Here is a 6,864-nt window from a genome sequence, read left to right on the forward strand (position 1 = left end):
GTATTTACCTTTTTTTGCAATCAAATCAACAATCAATCGCGGCTTTGCCTTTCGAATAAGCCTCCAAACCAACTGAATCTAGCCAATTATCAATTAAACAATCCAAAATAAGATTTAGAAACTACCCACGTATGAAAAAGGTTCAATTTTGATCATTTTTGAAAGTGTCAACAAAGGTTAACGATAGGAGCGCTTGGTCGAAATCCGATATTCGGACCAAATCCCGATTATCCATTCACTCCCGAGCCCGGTTATGTGATTTATTTCAAAATTCATCCTCAATTTGATGTCTAAATCTTAATTTTACAAAATCCCTAATTCCTACCATAAAATTCATAAATTTGATGTTAAACATTCTTGAAAAGTAGTGGAGAATTGATGAAAAATTAGTTAGAGCCGCTTACCAATGAATTTGGGGAGAAAAGGTTCTTCAAAAATCACCTCTAGAGTGTTTATGGTTGAAAAAGGGTGTAAAATGAGCTAAGTCCTGACTTTCCCATCTTTTACCAAGCTGCAGACGTCGCAATTGCGAACTTCTATTCGCAATTGCGATGTCCCGCAAATGCAAAACACTAATCCGAAACGATCAGTGCATCAGACCCACAGAAGTCGCAAATGCGACATAACTCTCACAAATACGAAGAACCCCTACATCGCAAATGCAAGTAAAACTTCTCAAATGCGAAGCTGTTCTCACATGCACTGTGTCACAAATGCGACTCTAAGATCGCAAATGCGATCCCCGATCAGTCCGCAAAGGCGAACTCTACTTTGCAAATGCTAAGTGCCAGCCAACCCATGTTCGAATTTGCAAGGCTCAAAATTGAGATTAGGTTCTCGCAAATGCGAGACTTGTAACTTTGCACCAAAAACTGCTGAGCATCACCAGTTCCAAACTCACCCGTAACACATCCAAAACTATCTCGAGCCCCTCGAGCTCCAAACCAAACATGCACACAAGTTTAATAACATCAAACAGACTCGCTCGCTACCTCAAATCATCAAAATGACATCAAACAACAAAAATCGTTCATCAAAACTCAAGATTTCAACTTTAAAACTCATTTTTCAGAAACTTTCACATAATACGTCGAAACGTGCTCGGGTCACCCTGGACCCCAACTAAACGTGCATACAAGTCCAAAAATATCATACAGACCTACCAAAATTGTCAAAATACCGATTCAAGGTTGTTTACTATGAATGTTGACCGTGGTCAACCCAAGTCTTATTTTAAGCCAAAAATCACATTTCTTTAAAGTTTTACTTAAAAGCTTTCCGGAAAATAACACAGACCAAGCACACAATCCAATAAATATCAAATTAAGTTATGAGAGGTCTGGGAACACAAACATTAAGGCTAGTACTCAAAACGAACTATCAGATCGTCACATTCTCCACCTCTAAAAGAGATATTTGTCCTCGAACATACATAGAAAAGTACATGAACTGGTAAAAAGATTTAGGTATATGCTCCACATATCGGACTCGGACTCCCACATAGCCCCCTCAATCGGCTAACCTCTCCACTGCACCTTCACAGTAGGATAACTCTTAGATCTCAACTTTCGAACCTGCCAGTCTAGAATAGCCATTGGCGCTTCCTCATAGGTCAAATTCTCATCAAGCTGCACTGTGTTGAAGTCCAAAACATGTGACCTGTCCTCATGGTACTTCCGAAGCATGGAGATGTGATATACCGGATGTACCCCTGCTAGGATAGAAGGCAATGCAAGCCTATAAGTAAACTCCCCAACACTCTCCAAGATCTTGAACGGGCCAATAAACCTCGGGCTCAACTTGCCATTCTTCCCAAATTGCATCACGCCTTCCATAAGTGACACTCAGAGAAGAACCTTGTCACCCACTATGTAAGCCACATCTCAAACCTTCTGACCCGCATAACTCTTTTGCCTGGACTGAACTATACGAAGTCGCTCCTGAATCACTTGAACCTTCTCCAGAGCATCACAGAACAAATCAGTGCCTAATAATCTAGCCTTACCGGGCTCAAACCAACCAACTGGCGAACGACATCGCCTCCCATATAAGGCCTCGTACGGAGCCATCTGGATGCTTGATTGTTAGATGTTGTATAGGCGAACTCTGCTAGAGGTACGAACTGGTCCCACTGACCCCTGAAATCAATAGAGCTTGCCCGTAACATGTCTACAAGAAATACATCTGGAAACTCTGTTACTATCGGGACCGAATCAATCGTAGGAGTATCAACACTAATATCTCTTCGGAAATGATAACACCTTGCTTTTGAAACTACCTAGTGAACCTCTCCAATTCAACCTCGGTATGCCTGGCATGGCCAAGGTCACCATCCTAGTATGACAACCCAGAATAGCATGGTACAAAGATAACCAATCCCTACCCAAAATGATCCCAAAATTGACGATGTATAATAAAAATATGTCCACCCTCGTCTCGTAACCATAAATACTGACCATACAAGATCGATATACTCGATCCACAAAAATAAAATAACCAATCTATAACCAAAATGATCTCGACATCGATCATGTCTAATAACAACATGTCCACCCTCATCTCGTATCCATAAATACTAACCACACAAGATCGATAGACTCGATCCACAAAAATAGAGTCCCCCACCGACATGGACACATAAACAGGAATATCAAAAGAATCACGTGGCACATTCAGACAAGAAGAAAAACATGATGACACATAAGCATAAGTGAAATAGGGTCAAATAATAATGAAGAAACCTTGTGGCACATTAAAACAATACATAGACAGATGTCATGTATATGGATACTTGTATGGCCTTGTCGGCCTATGTTTTGAGTGTACAAATGATCATGTCGGCCTTATAGGCCCGTATGTCACATGTATAAGTTTCTATATTATATTGGGTCATCCTATGTCTAGTATTCCTTTATGTTTTATTCTGGTTATCTCATAACGACCTTTTTGGCCCATTTACCCATGATAGTATGATAAGAAAGATATGTTACGTTGGTACTCGATTGAGTAAGGCAAAAGGTGCCCATCGCGGCCCTACGATTTGGGTCGTGACAGAAGTGGTATCAGAGCAGTTCTATCCTAGGGAGTCTACAAGCCGTGTCTAGTAGAGTCTTGTTTATGGGTGTGTTGTGCACCACACTTGTAAGCAGGAGGCTACATGGAATTTAGGACTGCCACCCTTTCCTCTTATTCTAGATCGTGTGGTAGAGCTTAGTTGTAAGAATTCAAACTCCTAAATTATACTTTATTCATAATACAATTATACCTACATCCACAAAGACAATTGGTAAGAGATTGAATGTGGTTGTGAAAGAGTTGAGTTAGAGGAACTCAATTTTGCATCATGCTTATGATGAGTAAATGTAAGGTCTTCAGTAGATTATGTGTGTACTAAGACGTGTAGGCTTCTTAATAAGGAACCCTAAGGCATGAATATCTATCCACCCATATGGTAAAAAGTAATAAGAGAATCATAAGGTAGATATAAGTTTCAACAAGTAAAAGAAGCAAAGTAAATAAGGGTATGAGGTACCCAGTTAGTGAAGATTATCAATATAATTCAGGCAGAGAAATATAAATATTTTGAGTTACTTTCAACAGTAACAGAGATATATACAATTGATCACACCCATCTCAATTATGCCCTATGGGAGCTAACAAATATAGTTTAAGAGAAAGTTAGGATATCAGGATCCAGATGGGGTTAGAGTAACCCAAAATTATGGATGGATTCTTATCATTAGCTAACATTTTTGAAGGATAGTGCAAAACATGGTGATAGTTCTCCTTGTAGCATACCCAAATGGTACACTCTAGAACAGTATAGTCAGATATGAATACTAGAATGTTCAAAAATTTCAGAAGATAGGGAGTGTAATCCTAAAAAAGAGAATATTAGGCGACCTGAAGAGCTAGTGAGATGAAGCAAGGGGAGCAAAAAGTGAAAGAATGTTTATTTGAAGTTTTCAAAAAATAAAGTATAAGACGAATATATTAGCAGGATAATAAAAAGAGAGTAAATGAAGTATTATGAGTAAGATGTAATACATGGGTGATGACGGTAAATCAAAATATGACATGATGATAGAGTCTATAGTCAAGTTAAGGAAAAGACAAGAGGTGAATGGCCTCGAGACAATAAAGAGTATAAGCCATAAAGTCATATTTGCATTTCAAGAAATGAGTTGGTGAATCCAACATGATTACTGGAAGGAAAAGTTAGACCCCCGGAGTAATAGAAATCAGCATGGACTAATGAACAAGATATACTGAGCATGAATTAGGGATCGGAAGATTTTGTAATAGTCGACGCCGTGAGAATTTTAGAGATTGCATTTCGGCAATAATAGAATGGAAAACAGAAGAATGACCTTTAAAAGTCATTTAGGAAGACGCTTCCCTAAAGCAAGCACTGTGAGCAGAGTTAAGCTTGGGGGTATCGCGTTCGCTTAGTGAGGGGGAAACGAAGCATCACATTCGCGATGGGTTTGACGCGTTCTCGTAGAAGGCATTGAGGCAGAGGCAATTTGTGCTTCACGAACGCGAGGGTGATATCGCGTTCGCGAAGGAGGAATTTGGACGGGGGTAATTTTCTGCTCCGCGAACGTGAGGCACTGACCGTGTTCGCGAAGAAGAAAAGTCGGGGCAGTGAGTTTAAGTTCTGAAAATAGGACTTCGTCCCATTTTCAGTTTTTTAAGATTTGGAGCTAGGATTTGAGGCGATTTTGGGTGATTTTAGAGGAAACAACGAGTTAAGTGTTCTTAACTCAATATTGGTTAAATTACCCGAATCCATGGTTGTTTTTATCATTTAATTGGTGAATTGAGTTGGAAAAAAATTTGAAAACCCTCTTGGTTTAAATTGAAGATTTGGGGGTCGAATTGGGGTCGGATTTTGGTAAAATTAGTATAGTTAGACTCGTGGTTGAATGGGCTTCCGGATTTTATAACTTTTCTCGAGTTCCGAGGTGTGGGCCCCGCTGGCGATTTTTGAGCTAATTTTCGATTTTTTATGAAAAATCATTATTTTCTTATGGGATTAAATCCAATGAATTTTATTGACTGAAACGAATTATTTATGACCAGATTCGAGACGTTTGGAGACCAATTCACGAGGAAAGGACATTGCAGAATACGAATTTCACGGCTTGAGGTAACTAACAATTGTAAATCTAGTCCTGAGGGTATGAAACCGCGGATTTCGTATCATTTAACTACTTTGAGGTGACGCACATGCTAGGTGACAGGCGTGTGGGCATGCACCATTGAGAATTGGTGACTTGGTCCGTCCCGTAGAAATTGTAAAGTTGCATATTTTGTTGAAACTATATGATACTCATATGTTTTAGAAAGAGTTTCTATAAATTGGGCTGAATTCCATGTTTGGGCCTTGCGCCAATGCTGTTTGGACCCTTAGGGGCTGTTTCTTACTATCCTCTCATTGTTTTCGATTGAAAATCTATACTAAGTCATGTTTATATGTGTTTACCGTATAACTCAGTCTTATGACTCTATTTTGATGCATATAAATGTTTTGGGCTGAATGCCCTATTTTACTGAAATGCCCGAGTGGCTTGAGAGGTTTATGACTGAGTGAGGCCGAGGGCCTGATTTGTGAGGATGAGTGTGGATCGGGGTTTCCCACCTACATCATACTTTATTATTATATCATGTGAGTTGTCTGTACAGCACGTGAGTTGTCCGTGCAGATTATAGCGCTTGGGCTAAAGGAGCCCCTCCAGAGTCTGTACACACCCCCAGTGAGCGCAGGTACCTACTGAGTGCGAGTGTCGAGTGCCGAGTGCTAAGTAACTGGAAGGTATGGGTGATTGTGAGGTATGCCCGAGTGGCATGAGTGACTGTGAGGTTTGCCCAAGGGGCTGTTTATGATTTCATCATTTTTGCTCACCTTTGCATTTTTTTCTGTCTGAAAACTGTTGAAAAATATCTTTAAATGATTTTTACTGGAACTGGGTTAAACAAGATGTTTTGAACATCACATCCAGCAGAAGATTATCTATATCTGGTACAATGAGTTTATCCTTTCGATACCCTGTTATGGATAAACATTACTCCCGGTAGAAGATTATCAATATCTGGTATAATGAGCTTATCTTTTCGGTACGCCGTTATGGATAAACATTACCCCCGGTAGAAGATTATCTATATCTGGTATAGTAGCAGCTTGCAGAAGCAACTTACACATTAGCTTGCATTCTTCTATAAATAGAGGATATTTCTGTTCATTATATATATAAGTTTGAAATTTGAATAATATATCAGTTTCTCTCTATACTTGTGTTTACTTTATAGTCTTTATTTTATAACAATATCATAGTTTTGTGATGGAAGAATAGTTTGACAACATACCATTTGAAATAATTCTTGAGTAGCTGATATAAATTGAGTAATGTATTCCTAAGGTTGTCCCAATTTGCACTATGTTCTCTGTGTTTCTTCTTCTAATAGATGCTTTGCCAACTGTAGTTTACTAATTTCAAAGTGAAACTATTAGATGAAGAGTACAAAGTGAACTTTCATATGCAAGCATATAACTCTATTTTTCATAAGAGTACAAACTTATCACGACCCAAACTAACCCCTGTCGTGATGGCGCCTATCGTGAAACTAGGCAAGCCGGCTCATTTCCAAAACAACCCGATATTTTCATTTCAAAGATAATTTCAATCTTAATCTTATACTGGGTATGATATTTATCCATAATGGGGTACTAAAAGGATAATCCCACTGTACCAGATATGGATAATCTTCTATCGGGGGTGATGTTTATCCATAACGGGGTACTGAAAGTATAAGCTCATTGTAACAGATATAGATAATCTTTTACCGGGTGTGATGTTTATC

This window comes from Nicotiana tomentosiformis, chromosome 9 (assembly GCF_000390325.3).
Source record: "Nicotiana tomentosiformis chromosome 9, ASM39032v3, whole genome shotgun sequence".
Taxonomy (NCBI): domain Eukaryota; kingdom Viridiplantae; phylum Streptophyta; class Magnoliopsida; order Solanales; family Solanaceae; genus Nicotiana; species Nicotiana tomentosiformis.